Source organism: Mesoplodon mirus, assembly GCF_964341445.2.
Source record: "Mesoplodon mirus genome assembly, chromosome: 18".
Lineage (NCBI taxonomy): Eukaryota > Metazoa > Chordata > Mammalia > Artiodactyla > Ziphiidae > Mesoplodon > Mesoplodon mirus.
In genome coordinates this window covers 62,044,945-62,063,118 of record NC_138994.1, presented here as the reverse complement: position 1 = coordinate 62,063,118, position 18,174 = coordinate 62,044,945, and the positions used below count along the sequence as shown (strand labels likewise).

Here is an 18,174-nt window from a genome sequence, read left to right as displayed (position 1 = left end):
ATTCCACGACGATCAGCTGAGGCGGCCGAAAAGAGGGGGGAACGCTTTTCTTCTGGAGGCGGTCTCCAGGAGGGGAAACGGACCGGAAGTGACGTGGCTAGTTCCGGTTGGCCGGAGCCCTGCGGCGGTTGTGAGAGTCAGTCGCGAGCCGCTTCCAGGATCTGAGATCCGGAGAACCGGAGAACCGGAGAAGCCGGAGTCAGAGCGGGTAGGTAAGCGAGAGCGGGGAATTGGGGACGGACGCCTGAGGCTATCCTCAGAGCTTGGCTTCTTCTGCATTTAGACGGTGCATATCTAGGGCACCGTGATTTCGACTTCAAGCAGTGCTTTAGAGCGCTGCTGACTGTCTCAATCTGGCAGTAGATTATTTGGGACACCTCCCCGTGGTTGGCCACCCGTACTGGACTCCCAACCATTCCCTCTCATCGTGGCGAACTTGGAAGCCGTTCTGAGCTTCTGTAGAGTACCCATCCTCTCTTCCTCTCTGGGTGTCTAGGACCTTAGAGTAAACGAGGAAGGTCTTCCCTGCTGATGACCAAGCTGTTTCTCAGCATTTGTCAGTTGGTTTCTTGCCGCCCCCCACCCGCCGCCAACCACTAGCACATGATTCTATTTTGTATCCATTTCTAAACAAAATTCAGACGTGCAAGTGCCTTCTAAAGCGTTGGTGGCCAAGGGAATGGGGCCTTCCCTCCGTAGATCTCTTGCAGAGGACCTTCCCGTTATTTCCCACTACTTTCATGAAGAATAGCGTTCTCTGCCTTTTCCAAATCCCTGACCCCCTGTATTTCTTTACAGTGGAGGTATTTGCAATAAAACATGAAGGTTAGCTTAATCTCTGAACTTTCAGTAAGCCATATGTGACCCTGTGTCACGCTGCTTAAGATTATTTGTGACCTCCAGTAAGTTTTGCACTGTTGTCTTTTGTTTTCCTGCAAATTGATGCAAAACTCTCATATAGGCTTTGGCACTGTTTACCTGTCTTAATAACATAGCTCCTTTGCCTAACTTTAATGTCTTTCAATTCTCCTTTGGGGCTTGTCAGAAATTCTGTAGACGGATTGCACTGATCCTTTGGAGAAGTTCGTACAAGTATTTCTAATGTTGTAATGATAAAGAATTTAATGTTCTGCTACTACCTATTAATTGTATTATCATTAGCCCTGATTTTAGTTGTGTATTCTTAGCATAAATGATGATAATAAGAAACTGTTATTTACTAGGCAACATTTTATGCATTATAGATTATTTTTTTATTGATCTTTGGAAGAGGTGGTGGTACCCAGACAAATGTGGCCAATTTGTGTAGGTGTGAAATGACTCTACAGTAGAAATCTTTTATATTTTACTTATTTGCCTATATTATTTTAAAACACTGGAGCATTTTTTTTCCTTTGAGGAATATATCCTATTTGATTAACATAGTTTAATTCCTTGATTCACAGTTCAGAATAACCAAGTTTCTGAAATACTTCAGTAAATGATTTAATACCTTTTAGCAATTTAATGCTTTATAGCTAGTTTAATCAATTTGTTGTTTATTTACATATTGTTCTTATTTTTGAGTTAGAAATTTTTTCACACTTGTCTTTGAAACGAGGCAACAAGATTTTTGAAATGTGAAATTATATAAATTAGATGTTATTTTTAACAGCTGGTAAATTTGCTTTTTTACTTTATAACTGCCACACCTGGTCTTATATTCTTTTTGTTCAGTCCAGTTATCCAGGGACTGATTATCCAAATTTTCTCACTTGCCAACTTCTTCCTGCCTTTGGCTTGAATTACCACTTTTTAGGATTGCAAACATCATTAAACTTTAAATCAGAAGACCTAGATTGGAATCTGGTCTCCAACATTTATTGAGCATAGTTTGGCAAGTTACCTAACTTTCTGAGCTGATCTTAATTGTGTTGATTAAAGTACTGCTCACTTCATAGGATTGTCACAGCAATGAAGGGAGATAGTAAATGTGAAATCACTATGTAAATGAAAATATGGTGATATAGTCATTTTACTCTGAAAGCAGGAAATATATCAGTGCAGAATACTGTTACTCTGCATCATTTCAAAATTTGATGTTTTATATTAAGTGTGTTATTTATCTGAAATTTGTCACACACTTTTCTGAGATGATCTTTGCCCTCCTTTTGAACGCAATAAAAGCTAATCAGGAATAGTTTGAAACTGTAATCCACTGTATTAGTCACCTTGGTTTATAAGTAGGTGACTTCAGAATGAGTTTAGTTTTGCATTTAATACCTTTTAGCAATTTAATGCTTTATAGCTAGTTTAATCAATTTGTTGTTTATTTACATATTGTTCTATTTTTGAGTTAGAATTTTTTTCACACTTGTCTTTGAAACGAGGCAACAAGATTTTTGAAATGTGGAATTATATAAATTAGATGTTATTATTTTTAACAGCTGGTAAATTTGCTTTTTTACTTTCTAACTGCCACACCTGGTCTTTAGTTTTGCATTTGGGAGTTTAAATTTGATCCTTTTTGGCCATCAGGTATTGTTACTTAAGAATTTCCAAGTGCAGAGGAAGTTGAACTTTTGGGTGCTTACATATAGTTAACTAAAGCCTTACTTGCTTATATTATTTCACTGAAACCTATTGAAAGCAATATTTAGAATTAGAAGCAACTTCTGTGAACACAGAGTTAGATTCTTCTCATTTAACAGGGGAGAAAATTAGGGCCCAGAAACAATCAGTAATTGGCTTGCCTGAGGTCATATGGCTTAGGTAGTGCCAGAGCCTGAACTGGAAATGAGGTCCCAAGTGTTCTTTCTTTCTGCTAAGATTGTCTCCAGACATCTTTATTTGGTTTCGCAGTATTTCCTGGTTTGCATGAAAATGGTTTTCTTATGTATTAAAGGGATCTATATGTGTATGTACATTTTTTTTCCCTTTTTACCTGATTTTCAGTCTTGTAAATTCTAGGAAAACAAAAACTATGCCTGGCAAAATTTGTGGTGGAATGGAATAAGGATAGAAAAAAGTTAGTTCTGTTCTTCAGAATAGTTATTCTGAGTTCATGCTTCATTACTATCAGGTATCAAGGTGTCTTCTTTCTGGCAAGTGGAAAAGACAGAGGATCTTTGTAACACATGTCTCTACTGAGTGAGTGTCGTTGCTAATGAGTAGGAGGAAACTATAATAATTTCTTTGCTCCTGATAAAAAATTTTCCCAAGCTATTTGTAATTTTAATATAATTATTTCATTCTGGGTAACTAGCCACTGTAGAAGAGTTTATTTTTTGTCTTGGTGAGAATCCTTTTGCTTCCATTGATTTCACAAAACTTGTTTAGTCTCTGACTATAATTTAAAGAGTTTGTCAGTATTCCAGAAATAAAAAATCTTCTTAGTAGGTCACCGTGGTGTTTTCTTTTGTTCTAGAGGTTCATTAATAAAACCTTGGTCTTTACAGGTTTTCCTGGAGGGACTGTGTAGATAGTGTTAAGAGCCTAGGCTATGAATTTAGATTGCCTTAGTTCAAATTCCAGGTCTACTACTGTGCAACCCTTGGGCTAGTCTAGTTACTTAACTTCTTATTATCTCAGTTTCCTCCTAGATATTGAAGTTAGTACACACCTTTATTGTTAGGATTAAGTGAAAAGATTTAAGTAAAGCATTTAGAACAGTGCCTGGCATATAGTTAACCATGATTGTTATGTCATCATTATCATGTGGCCTACTGAGCAGTTGCTAAGAACTTTTTCCAGCGCTCTTTCGAAAGCATATCTTTGTGTTCCTGCTTACTCGATTATTGTTTGCTCATTATTAATGAAGTTTCAGTAAATATATATATGTATATATTTACATTTCGTGAATGTTTTACAACATATGCGGGATTCTTAACCAAATGAGTCATTCTTGTAGGCCATTATCTCAACCTTTTTGTGTTATTAACAGTTTACATTATATGTGTAAGCCACAATACAGAATTTGAGAATTGAAATTTGGGGGTTTGATATTTAACAATGTCTTCCAGCACTTACTTTCTTTGCATGAGAAGATTATTTTGCAGTGATATCTATTGTCATATTTATCTGTTCATTCATCCAATCAATGAACAAACATCTTGTGTCTTAAGCCTTTTGCCAGGTTCTGGGAAAAACAGTGGGAAACAAAAACTAATAGATATTTTAGTTAGGAGCCTGACAGAGAGCAAAAAAAAAATACAAAAATGAAAGAATAAGCACAGTGTCATAAATGTTATGAAGGAAACAATCAAGGGTCTGAGAGAGAGTTAATGTGGATATATGCTTGTTTAAGACTCTAGTATCGTACACCTAGAATATAGTGACATGAGATGAGATAGGAAACATTCATGGTCCAAGTTATGTAAAACTTTGCAGGCCATGGAAATGAGTTTGGATTTGATTTTGAGTGTAATTAGGAAGTCATTCTACAGTTACAAGTAGGAGAGTAGTATGATTTATAAGTAGTTTACTCTTGCTCATGTGTGAAGGATGAATTGAAGGGGACAAGAGGAGAAATGGAGAGAGACGTTAGAAGTCCATTGAGTAGTCCAAGCGAGAGATGAAAATGGCCTGGACCAGAGTGGTGGCAAAAAAGTGGAGAGCAGTGGGTGGATACTACATATATCTGGAACAGGATTGGTCCTGGATTAGATGTGAGGTGTAAGGAATTGAGAAGAGTCAAGGATGGCTGTGCCTCTGGATTTAGTAACTTGGTGGATGGTTGTGCCAAGTAGTGGGAGAGGGAAGGTTTTGGGAGGGCCAGGTTTGTTACAGGAAGAGGGCTGGGGAGGGAGAAAAAAGCGCGTGTTAATAAATCTGAGGTGCCTAGGAATCATCTAAGTGCTGCTATTAGGTATTCCAGTCTAGAGGTCAGTTCAGGTCAAATTCAAGCTAGTATTTTAAACTGTGCAGCTAGATAAGTCACTTGGGGGAAACAGGGAAGAGGAGAAGTCCCAGGTCAGGTAAAAGAGAGCTGGCAAAGGAGACTAAGGAGTGTTTAAAGAAAGAATGATGGGGTACTCAGAACTCATACACGTGGTTCCACCTAGAGAGTACTAGACAGATGAGGGACAGAGGGGAGCAAGATTTTTCATTTTTTTTTAATTTTATATTTTAGAGCAGGCGGAAGTCTTTGTTTATTCAGAATTCTCTTAAGAAATGGTTGGGTCTTTCAAATGCCGCTCTCTGGTCTATATGAGGACAGAATAAAGTCCAGTAAGGTTGAATTGGTTGCTCTGACTAGCTACTTCTAACCTCATCATTTGAGTCTGGTTCCAGAAACTTTCAGGTCACCACATTTGAAAAGCGTTCAATCAAGCGAATATACAAGATTCTTCTGCTCCTTATAAGTTTTTTTTTTGTTTTTGTTTTTGTTTTTGTTTTTTTTTGCGGTACGCGGGCCTCTCACTGTTGTGGCCTCTCCCGTTGCGGAGCACAGGCTCCGGGCGCGCAGGCCCAGCGGCCATGGCTCACGGGCCCAGCCGCTCCGCGGCATGTGGGATCTTCCCAGACCGGGGCACGAACCCGTGTCCCCTGCATCGGCAGGCAGACTCTCAACCACTGTGCCACCAGGGAAGCCCTCCTTATAAGTTTTTAAGATCTATTTAGAGGAGATTTTATTTTTTATTTTTTTATACATATTTTTCAATTTTTGCTTTAAAGTAATTATAGGAAGTTGCAGAGATAGTACAGAGTATGATTGGTAGGTGTATGATAATTGCATGTTTAGTTTTTAGTTTTTAGTTTTTTTGAGGGGGGCCCCGCGCCACGTGGCATGCGGATGTGGAATCTTAGTTCCCCAACCAGGGATCGAACCTGGGCCCTTGGCAGTGAGAACATGGAGTCCTAACCACTGGACTGCCAGGGGATTCCCTAGAGGAGCTTTTAGTACTGCTTCTATGGGGCAGAGAAATTTTCTTTAATTTTTAAAAATAATCAGAGAGTATCTATAGTATTTCTATATCTATGAAACTGTAAGTTTTAGAAACTTGTGTTTGAATTTATCAGTAACCTTAATAACTATTGGTAAGTGGAACATGCCAGACAGACTCCTGCCTCAAAGTCTTTGCACTTCTTTTTTTTATTTCCCTACAGTGCCCTTCCCCATATTTTTCCATGGTCCTTTTCTAATGTCAGATTCTCAGATAAAGCTTCTCTATCCACCCTGTTAAATATTGTGCACAAACACATACATATGCACACATACCAAATTTCTTTATTTTTCATTTGTAGTACTTACTCCTATCTGATAATATGTTTGAATATTTGTCTGTTTACTGCTGTGTCTCTAGCATCTCACACTGTGCCTGGCACATAGTATGTACTCAGTAAATATTTGTTAAATGAGTAAATGAAAAAATTTATTTTCACAGCTGTGTAATATTTCATTGTACCTTAATTTATTTATCTGTTCTCCTGACAGTGGACATTTGAGTAGTTTATAGCTTTTGCTATTAAGACCAGTGTTGCTAAAAATATTATTGTACATATTGGCTCTTCACATGTGCAAGAGGTTCTTTTGGCTATATACCTAGGCATAGAATTCCAACAAGGGTATGCCAGGATTCAGCTTTACAAGTTGTTTCCCAAACTCTGCTATTGTCGTCCTTCCTAATTCTTGCCAAAGAATGCATGTAAAGAGTGATGTAGTGGATTATACATTCTTCTCGTCATCGTATGCATACCCCTCTGCAATGATTTTACTTCTAGAGTCTCTTATTCCATCCCTTGACTCTGTACTTGGCTGTGAGACTTGCTTTGGCCAAAAGGACATCAGCAAGTGTGACACAAGGAGAGGCTTGAAAAGCACTTGCACATTGGGTCCTGTCTTCTCTTACTGCTCTTTTGAACCCGTAGCCCACCATGTGGAAAAAGCCCAGGCTAACGTACTGGGGCATAGAGGACTAGCTGGACCAAAACAAGGCATCTCAGCTTAGACCTGCCTAGCTTAAGAGCCAAGCTAGCCCAGAGCAGAACTGCCCAACCTAATTCACAGAATCATGAAAAATACTAAATGATTTTTTAAGTTGCTAAGTTTTGGAGCTACGTTGTTAAACATAGCAAAAGATAATGGATATACAACACTGTAAATTAACTATACTCCAATAAAAATTTACAAAAAAAAGATAATGGATACAAATGATACCTCATTGTGATCTTGGTTTATATTTTTAGGATGTCAGTGAGGTCAAGTAGATCCTCTGACACATCTTCATTATTTATTACTCTAACATATGTACAGAGAGATAGATATACTCTGGATTCGAGAACTTTGTCAGATACATGTATTGCAAGTATTTTCTCTCATTCTGTGGCTTACCTTTTTTTTTTTAACAATGTTTCAAAGAGCAAAAGTTTTTAAATTTGTTAAAGTCCAGTTTATACATTTTTTCTCTTATGGTGCATGCTTTTTAAATCCTAAGAAATATTTGTCTACCCCAAGATCACCAAGATTTTTCCTGTGTTGTTGTTGTTTTTTTCTGGAAGCTTTATGGTTTTAGTTCTTGCATTTAGATCTATGATCCACTTCAAATCAGGTGTTACATATGAGAGAGGGTCAATGTTCACTTGTTTCATAAGAATGTCCAGTTGAAGTAGACATTCCTTTCACCATTAAATTGCCTTATACTTTTGTAGAAAAGTAATTGACCCTATGTATGTGGGTCTATTTCTGTATTATCTGTTCTGTTCCATTGATCTATATCTATCCTTTTGCCAAAGCCACACTGTCATGATTACTGTAGCTTTATAGTAAAGCAAGACTTGAAATCAATTAGTGCAAGTCTTCCACCTCTCTTCTTTATCCAAATTGTTTTAGCTATTCTAAATTCTTTGCATTTCCATATAATTTTGAATCCATTTGTCACTTAAAATTTTTTTAAAAGCCTGCTTGAGTTTTGGTTGAGATTGCATTAAAGCTGTACATTAGTTTGAGGGAAATTGACATAGTAACAGTATTGAGACTTCCAAATGATGAACATATGTATTTTCCTATTTATTTAGGCCCTCTGTGATTTCTTTAAAAAAAATTTTTAGAATAGGTCTTGTATGTATTTTGTCAAACTTACCTCTAAGTCCCTCTAAGTACATGAACTTTTTTTTTAGACCCACAGAATATTTTTATTGAATTTTTTTCTTTTTAACTGTATATCCTCACCTTGGTATAGGTGAAAATCTAAATATAAATCTCATAAAAACAGTAGTTGAAAACAGAATTATATATATATATATATATACACACACACACACACACACACATATTTATATACCTCAGAGATTGAATTGACAGTAAGCATAATTTTTCCTTAGAACCAAATGGATATATAAATCATATATAAATACCTAAGGATCATCTAAAAATGAGATATTCATGAATATTTCTAGGCCACATGCAGAACAAGTATATACATTGCGACATCAATAAATACTTTCTGAATTAATGAAAACAAAAGATCTCAGGAGGTTTGTGAGTCTTACAACACGTTGTCTTCAATATTTCTTTCATTGTTTGCTAAGTGGACACTCTAAAAGGCATAGCAATTATTTAGTCTATCCTTGTTCATGTGACAGTCACCCCCAAATTACAAAATTAATCTATATTTCTTCTGCTTTCATAGAAATCTATTTAACATTATGTCCTTAGACTTCTGCCAAAAGCCTGTGTTGAAATGACCATGGAAGGAATATTTTGGCATCTTTCATAAAACTGCAATTTGGGGACTACATGAACTTTTAAAAAATTCAACTTTCTGTGTATTCCAAGTATATAATAGAGTATTGATTTTGACCTTTAACCTGTGACCTTGCTAAAGTTCACTTATTAGTTCTAGTAGTTCTGAGCATTTTTCAATTTTCTCTTATTCTGACCCGAGTTATTTAGAACTGTGTGCATTAACTTCTAATTGTGTACAAATCTTATATTTTTGTTGCTAAAGTTTGACCTAATTTCTGGGTTGAGAATGTGGTCTGTGATGCCCATTGTTTGGAATTTGTGTGACTTATTTCTTGGCTTAATTGTGATAAGTGGCTTATGAAAAAATATGTATTCGCTAATTGTCAGATGCTGAATTTTATACATATCCCCCCTATATTTTATTTCTTAATTTTATTGTTAAAATCTTCTATCTTATTGAATGTCTTGTTTTTGTTTTTGTTTTTGTTTTGTGGTACGCGGGCTTCTCACTGCTGTGGCCTCTCCCGTTGCGGAGCACAGGCTCCGGACGCGCAGGCTCAGCGGCCATGGCTCACGGGCCCAGCCGCTCCGCGGCATGTGGGATCTTCCCAGACCGGGGCACGAACCCGTATCCCCTGCATCGGCAGGCGGACTCTCAACCACTGCGCCACCAGGGAAGCCCATTGTTTTTGTTTTTTGTTTGCTTGAAATATCAGTTATGAACAGTTGCTTTGAAATTTCCCAATATAATGTTGGATTTATTCATATATCTGTGTATCTTTATCTATTTTTATGTTGTCAATTTTGATGCTATATTCTATTAGGTGAATTCAAATTTACAATTGTTGTATCTTCCTGGTGAGTTGAACCTTTTATCATTGTTCTCTTTCCCTAATAATGACTCTTGTCTTTTGTTTTATTTTCAACCTTTAAAAAATTATTTATTTTTGACTGCATTGGGTCTTTGTTGCGAGTGGGCTTTCTCTGGTTACGGTGAGTGGGGGCTACTCCGTTGAGGTGCATGGGCTTCTCACTGCAGTGACTTCTCTTGTTGTGGAGCACAGGCTCTAGGCTCACAAGCTTCAGTAGTTGCAGCACGCAGGCTCAGTAGTTGTGGCTCGTGGGCACTAGAGCACAGGCTCAGCAGTTGTGGCTCATGGGCTTAGTTGCTCTGCGGCATGTGGGATCTTCCCGGACCAGGGCTCGAACCCGTGTCCCCTGCATTGGCAGGTGGATTCTTAACTACTGCACCACCAGGGAAGTCCTCAACCTTTTTTTATCCTTATTTTTAAAAGGGTGGAATTTTAAAAAATATAATTTGCAATCTTTTTCAAGTGATGAGTTTAATCTGTTCATGTTTATTTTGATTATTTACATATTTGACCTGTTTGGACTTGTTTCTATCAAGTACTGTTTCAATGCTCCCCAACTTTAGAACAGTTTAGCTCTGGTCTTTCGCTTTCTGATTTATATACCTTTGTCCAAATTTCAAAATCTGTTTTGTAAATCATAAATTTTAGAATTATCTGGATTAAATATTTTATTTTGATATAAGTAATCTGAAGCATGTACATTTGTCATTTGAAAATATTCTGTGACTTAACTTTTCATATTAATGACATGCATAGACCAGTTTATATTCCTCAGGTATTTAGGGGCAATAAAATAGTGAGGTCTATTAAGCAATCTGAATGTAAAATTTTGTCAGAGAAATATACAAACAGTAATAACCTACAAATGAGTCAGTTTGAGTAATGAGAAGCTATGGAAATGAGTGTTCTCTTAATTCTAGTAATGGGGAACATTTGTAAATACTAGGACAAGCTAAACCTTTAGGACTATTTTTTTTCTTTTTTTTTCTTTTTTTTTTTCTGTGACTCCAGAATTACTTGGTGAGCATTGAAAATACTATCATCAGACTGTTTTGTGTAGTAGAAGAAACATTGAATTTGGACTTGGGAAAGTGAGGTTGAACTCCTACTTTGCCGTTGATGTGCTGCTGAGTTGCTATTTGGGGCCCTTTGAGCCCTCAATTTCTCATTTGTAGAAGGCAGGAGTAAAAATAACGGTTTCCTACAAAGTGTTGTTAGCATCATATTAGCTAATCTATATGCAACCTATAACTCACTATACAGAAGTAGTTGTTATTACAGAAATCCAAAACCCTGGCCTTGGGCTGGGTAGGATTCATAGACTACTAGAAGAGAAAGAAAATTATGGCAGTCTTTTACTCTATGTGCCTGATAATTGGATGAGGAAAGGGAGAATAGGGGTGTGAAATGACATTCCGAAGTTCTTTCAGTTAGCTGAATGTCCCAAATCTAGACTGTTATTCCTTTTTCTACCTTAATTCTTTTTTAAAATTTATTTATTTATTTATTTATTTATTTTTGGCTGCGTTGGGTCTTCATTGCTGAGCGCTGGCTTTTCTCTAGTTGTGGAGAGTGGGGGCTACTTTTCGTTGCAGTGCGCGGGCTTCTCACTGAGGTGGCTTCTCTTGTTGCAGAGCACGGGCTCTAGGCACTCGAACTTCAGTAGTTGTGGCTCGTGGGCTCTAGAGCGCAGGCTCAGTAGTTGTGGCTCACGGGCTTAGTTGCTCCACGGCATGTGGGATCTTCCCTGACCAGGGCTCGAACCCGTGTCCCCCTGCATTGGCAGCTGGATTTTTAACCACTGCGCCACTAGGGAAGCCCACTACCTTAATTCTTGACTTCACTCTTACTCGCCCATCTTTTTGGTGAAAATGTTTTGCTAAAATTGCACTGGTTATGAAAAACTGAATGAACATTTAAGAAGTAGATTGAGAGAAAATGAAAAATGGGATTTTTCAAGTTGTAATTTTACAAGTTATGCATTTTCCCTGTGAAAATAAAATCATGTTTTTACGCATAGGAACATAAGATATTTTTACATATTGGAAAGTGAGAGATGAAGAAACCTTCCCCAAAGCCTATCAGACTCGCAAAAAGGGAGTCCCTAAAGTGTCTTCCAGGTTATATATATATATTTTTTGCGGTACGCGGGCCTCTCACTGTTGTGGCCTCTCCCGTTGTGGAGCATAGGCTCCAGATGCACAGGCTCAGTGGCCATGGCTCATGGGCCCAGCCGCTCTGTGGCATGTGGGATCCTCCCGGACCGGGGCACGAACCCGTGTCCCCTGCATCGGCAGGCGGACTCTCAACCACTGCGCCACCAGGGAAGCCCTAAAATTTGGATTTTTACCTAAAATTTTATCTAATTAAAAATTAGATCTGGAGCAGTGGCCTTTGTCAACAGTTAGACTGATGAGTTGAGTATACTTTATACTTCACTTAATTAAGTTGAGGGACATTTTAGGCCAGAAAAATATACACTTATAACCTGCTAACCCATTATTAGGAGATTTATGGAGATTTTGAAGTCTTTTAATTGTTACCTAACTTGGGATTTTAGCTTTTTAATTTCCCAAAGCTTTAGAAAGTTCAGAAAGATTCAAGGAATGTTTTTCATATATTCTCATTCAAATAATGACTTTTCAGAGAACACATTGTTAAACTGTCCGCTGCCATGTGATACATACTCTCTGGCTCTCAAAGCCAGATGATCTGATAATCACTCTGATACTGTGCATGGTGTTGGAATTATCTTTGTCTTTATACTCCTGCACAAGCAGAAAACTATATCAAAACCTCACTGGTCAAGACATATTACTCTTCGCTTACAGTATTTATTTATTAAGTTTCCAAGAATAAATTGCAGTTTCTTAACGGTTTTAGGGAAATCTACAGCTATTTTGGAACAGTCTGTGACTGAATGTACTAAGTAATCCAACCAAGGACACACACTCTGAAAGCAAGAAAGATTACTGAAAGATATAATATTCTCAAGTTGGATATCTTTATATGCCTTGTATGATTGAGAAAGCTGACTTGATATTTTTGCAAGAAAGTAGAATCATTTGGATAGATGATTTTCTCTTTTTTTAACATCTTTATTGGAGTATAATTGCTTTACAATGGTGTGTTAGTTTCTGCTTTATAACAAAGTGAATCAGCTATACACATACATATATCCCCATATCTCCTTCCACTTGCGTCTCCCGCCCACCCTCCCTATCCCACCCCTCTAGGTGGTCACAAAGCACCAAGCTGATTTCCCTGTGCTATGTGGCTGCTTCCCACTAGCTATCTATTTTACCTTTGGTAGTGTATATACGTCCATGCCACTCTCTCACTTCATCCCAGCTTACCCTTCCCCCTCCCCATGTCCTCAAGTCGATTCTCTACATCTGCGTCCTTATTCCTGTCCTGCCCCTTGGTTCATCAGAACCTTTTTTTTTAGGTTCCATACATGATTTTCTTAAAAGGAAGTGTGTTCATTTTATTTTGGAATTCAGTGATGAAGAAAATTAGAATCAGTGGCTTCACTATATTTTCTTTTTATTTTCATCTTGGTAAATTCTCCATTAACTCTTATATTACTCAGTGAATTGCCATTTTCATGTCATCCTTAAATGTTTTTTGTGTCGCTTTGGGGAACTCACAGTAATTTAGTTTTACATTGTTTTTGCATTACAAGGGTAGCTAATGTTTAAAATGAATGGAGTATTATAGTCTTAGCACACTGGATATACAGCCTACAAAGAACCTTTGTGAGCTGATTTTAGCAGTATTTTCTGAGCACTTCTGCCAGAAACAAACAAAAGAACTCCACATGTTTTAATATCAACCTTAGATTTTAAGTGCTTCAGCTGTATTTAAAATCTGCTAGTTACAGCCTTTTAAAGCATTTCTTGCATCTAGATATATCTTCACAATGAAAATAATTTGATGTTTGAGTTATGCTTCTTTTCTGTTTCTGTCTTCTCATCCCATCCACAGACCTATAGAGTTTATTTCAACAATTTTATTCTTAGAAACAAAACTAACTTAGATGCATTCTGTTCAAATTGATATTACAACAGTCTCACTACAAGGCTGCATTGAATGTCAAAATATGTCATGTGCTAGATTCCTTTTTGAGGAGATTTCAGTCTTTTAAACAGGCTAGTAATACTTTGGATTCACTCCCACATCCAGGAATCTGACTGACACCGTTTAGTAACAAATTTCCAAAATTTATGCTACCTCATTAAACTGTGAAAAGTGGTTCTCCTTAAAAATGATTATTTCCTCTTACCCTACCTACATTGGCTAGAGCTTTTTTACCCTGTAATAATTTTTTTAATATAAATTTATTTATTTAGTTTTGGCTGCGTTGGGTCTTCCTTGCTGCGTGTGGGCTTTCTCTAGTTGCAGCGAGCGGGGGCTACTCTTCTTCGTTGCAGTGCGCAGGCTTCTCATTGCGGTGGCTTCTCTTGTTGCAGAGCATGGGCTCTAGGCCTGTGGGCTTCAGTACTTGTGGCACATGGGCTCTAGAGCGCAGGCTCAGTAGTTGTGGCGCACGGGCTTAGTTGCTCCGCGGCATGTGGGATCTTCCCGGACCAGGGATCGCCCCCGGGTCCCCTGCCTTGGCAGGCGGATTCTTAACCACTGTGCCACCAGGGAAGTCCCTACCCTGTAATAATTTTTAACAGATTGTCCTTTTGGTACTTTTTAAACTGTTTGCATTGATGAAAAGTAACTTATTTTTGTTATCCAACATAAACTAAGATTTTTCTGTGGATGCTTCTGTAGAAATCAGTTGTGCAGTCTCTTCTATAGTATAGAAATACGGAAAACAAGTGTCTGTAAGTGAACACTTGGATAGTATTGACTATGATTATTTTGGAAAATTGAGACATTCATGGAAAGGGTGTGGAGAAGCTAACATTAAGTGCCTGCTATGTGCCAGACTCTGTGCAGGACAATTATATATAATTGTTTTTTGACGTAGAGAAAATAAATAACCGAGAGTCCCCCAAAGCAACACAAAAGACATTTAAGGATGGCATGAAAATAGGAATGGGGATATTTTACAAATAAACTCAAATGCAGAGGCTTAAATTACTTACCCAAGGCTATGCAACTAGTAAGTGATGTTGGTAGGATTCTTTTAGCTCCAAAGAAGTTAAACTACTTTCAGGTGGGAAGGTGAACAGACTTAGAATAGCGTGGATGCATTCAGTCTTGGAGTGTGGAGTACAGGTGAAATGCTGCTTGCCCTGATTTGGCCCTCGAATAGACATATTGGCAGCGTTGGGGCACCGAATTTATGTTGTCAGTTCTCGATGCTGGAAGGCCACAATTAAGGTGCTAGCTGTCTTCCTGGCTTGTACATGGCTGCCTTCTTGCTGTGTCCTCACATGGCCTTTCCTTTGTGTGCATGCAGAGTATATCTCTTTTCTCCTCTTATAAGGACACCAGTTCTATCGGACTAGGGCCCCACCCTTAGAACCTCATTTAACCTTAATTACCTGCTTAAAGGCCCCAACTATAAATACAGTCACATTGGGGATTAGAGCTTCAGCATATGAATGGGGGAGGGATACAATTCAGCCCATAACTAGCATATTCTCTCCTGACGGAGTAATTGTGGCATAAGAAATCTATATTTGATCTTTGTCCCAGTTCCTGGCACAAAGCTCCTAAATCCTTTGTAGTTTTCCTGAGTAATGTGAGTGATAAGAACATCTTCTTTTCTAATGAGGCAACTTTTGTCCTGCCCCTAGTTACCTCCAGGATGGGGACTAGTCACCAAAAAAACCAAAGCAAGATTAGAGGGTTAGAACTTTCAGCCTCAACCCCCAACCTCTTTGTAGGGGAGTGGGGCTAGAAATTGGCAAAAGTTTTTCAAAAATTGTTTTTTATTTTTATTTATTTTTAAATTTATTTTATTTTATTTTATTATTATTATTTTTTTGCAACTCTGGATACTTTATTGTATCAAAGAGGAAATTGAAAACAGTTACATATTATCTAGGAAATAACATAATGAGATCAATGTATATTCATGTCTATGGGAGGTGGCCAAAGCCAAATTTATGAGAAAACATCCTGAATAACTGAAAAAGAATAAAAATTAAATACTTTACTTAAGAGTATTAAAAGGAAACAATGAGGGCTTCCCTGGTGGCGCAGTGGTTGAGAGTCCGCCTGCCGATGCAGGTGACACGGGTTCGTGCTCTGGTCCGGGAAGATCCCACATGCCGCGGAGCAGCTGGGCCCGTGAGCCATGGCCACTGAGCCTGCGCGTCCGGAGCCTGTGCTCTGCAACGGGAGAGGCCACAACAGTGAGAGGCCCGCGTACCGCAAAAAAAAAAAAAAAAAAAAAAAATGACACTGATTTTGTAGAAATGTAGTCAATATTGGGAAATCTGTTAGTAAACAGTAAAGGAATTAAAAAGACACCTCTAATAAAATTCGACATCCATTCTTTTTTTTCTTTTTAACATTTTTTTATTCAAACAGAAAGTCACAAAAATTATAATCATCCTCATCAGTTCACTCAGTCCCATGTAATTAATTTTTTTCATCTTAATCTTTTGTTAGCACTTTTATGAATTCATCAGTTTTCCGTTAGAGTTCTGAAAATGCTTACTCATTCAGTTCAGCAGTATAGTCAGTTACCAGAAACCTGTACTTGTCAGTCTTTTCCATGAATTCCTTGAAGATGAAACCCTTTTATAAGAACATTTTTGCAAAAGCATCAGAGTACACCCAGAACTGTCTGTAAATGACAAAAGACTTAAAAATGACCACGTTAAAGATTTGATGAAAGTTCATAATAATGCAATTGACAAGGAAATTTTGTTATTTCTGAGATATACATTTTAAAGTAATAATTAGAATTATGACTTATAACATTATACCGGAACTTATAAGATTTTTAGGAATTTCATGTAATGTCTGAGACATTTATATTAACATATTTCCATACAAATAACCCAAAGAAAGTTTAGTATTAGTTTTTTTATTTTATTTTTTATACAGCAGGTTCTTATTAGTCATACATGTATACATGTATACATGTATACATGTCAATCCCAATGGCCCAATTCAGCATACCACCATCCACACCCCACTGTGGTTTTCCCCCCTTGGTGTCCATACATTTGTTCTCTACATCTGTGTCTCAACTTCTGCCCTGCAAATCGGTTCATCTGTACCATTTTTCTAGTTCCACATACATGCGTTAATATACGATATTTCTTTTTCTCTTTCTGACTTACTTCACTCTGTATGACACTCTCTAGATCCATCCACGTCTCAACGAATGACTCAATTTCATTCCTTTTTATGGCTGAGTAATATTCCATTGTATATATGTATCACAACTTCTTTATACATTTGTCTGTTGGTGGTCATTTAGGGTATGTCCATGACCTGGCTATTGTAAATAGTGCTGCAGTGAACATTGGGGTGCATGTGTCTTTTTGAATTACGGTTTTCTCTGGGTATATGCCCAGAGTAGTGGGATTGCTGGGTCATATGGTAATTCTATTTTTAGTTTTTTAAGGAACCTCCATACTGTTCTCCATAGTGGCTGTATCAATTTACATTCCCACCAACAGTGCAAGAGGGTTCCCTTTTCTCCACACCCTCTCCAGCATTTGTTGTTTGTAGATTTTCTCATGATGCCCATTCTAACTGGTGTGAGGTGATACCTCAATGAAGTTTTGATTTGCATTTCTCTAATAATTAGTGATGTTGAGCAGCTTTTCATGTGCTTCTTGGCCACCTGTATGTCTTCTTTGGAGAAATGTCTCTTTAGGTCTTCTGCCCATTTTTGGATTGGGTTGTTTGTTTCTTTAATATTGAGCTGCATGAGCTGTTTATATGTTTTGGAGATTAATCCTTTGTCTGTTGATTCGTTTGCAAATATTTTCTCCCATTCTGAGGGTTGTCTTTTCATCTTGTTTATGGTTTCCTTTGCTGTGCAAAAGCTTTGAAGTTTCATTAGGTCCCATTTGTTTATTTTTATTTTTATTTCCATTACTCTAGGAGGTGGATCAAAAAAGATCTTGCTGTGATTTATGTCAGAGAGTGTTTTTCCTATGTTTTCCTCTAAGAGTTTTATATTGTCCGGTCCTACATTTAGGTCTCTAATCCATTTTGAGTTTATTTTTGTGTATGGTGTTAGGGAGTGTTCTAATTTCATTCTTTTACACGTAGCTGTCCAGTTTTCCCAGCACCACTTATTGAAGAGACTGTCTTTTCTCCATTGTATATCTTTGCCTCCTTTGTTGACCATAGGTGCACGGGTTTATCTCTGGGCTTTCTATCTTGTTCCATTGATCTATGTTTCTGTTTTTGTGCCAGTACCATATTGTCTTGATTACTGTAGCTTGGTAGTATAGTCTGAAGTCAGGGAGTCTGATTTCTCCAGCTCCGTTTTTTTCCCTCAAGACTGCTTTGGCTATTTGGGTCTTCTGTGTCTCCATACAAATTTTAAGATGATTTGTTAAACTTCTGTAAAAAATGCCATTGGTAATTTGATAGGGATTGCATTGAACCTGTCGATTGCTTTGGGTAGTATAGTCATTTTCACAATGTTGATTCTTCCAATCCAAGAACATGCTATATCTCTCCATCTGTTGGTATCATCTTTAA

At 37.6% G+C, this 18,174-nt stretch overlaps 1 protein-coding gene across 9 annotated transcripts in view; it reads left to right on the top strand.

Annotated features, from left to right (window-relative positions):
* Positions 1–49: 49 nt before the first annotated feature.
* VMP1 (vacuole membrane protein 1) overlaps positions 50–18,174 on the top strand; it is a 129,289-nt gene continuing 111,164 nt past the window's right edge. For 6 of the 9 annotated variants that reach the window (XR_014291858.1, XR_014291859.1, XR_014291860.1 and 3 more), the window contains exon 1: positions 121–212. The gene's annotated coding sequence lies outside the window, so the exon portion shown is untranslated. Of the gene's footprint in view, positions 213–18,174 lie in introns of all 9 variants that reach the window. The other 3 variants (XM_082603217.1, XM_082603220.1, XM_082603216.1) reach the window with 3 other exon arrangements.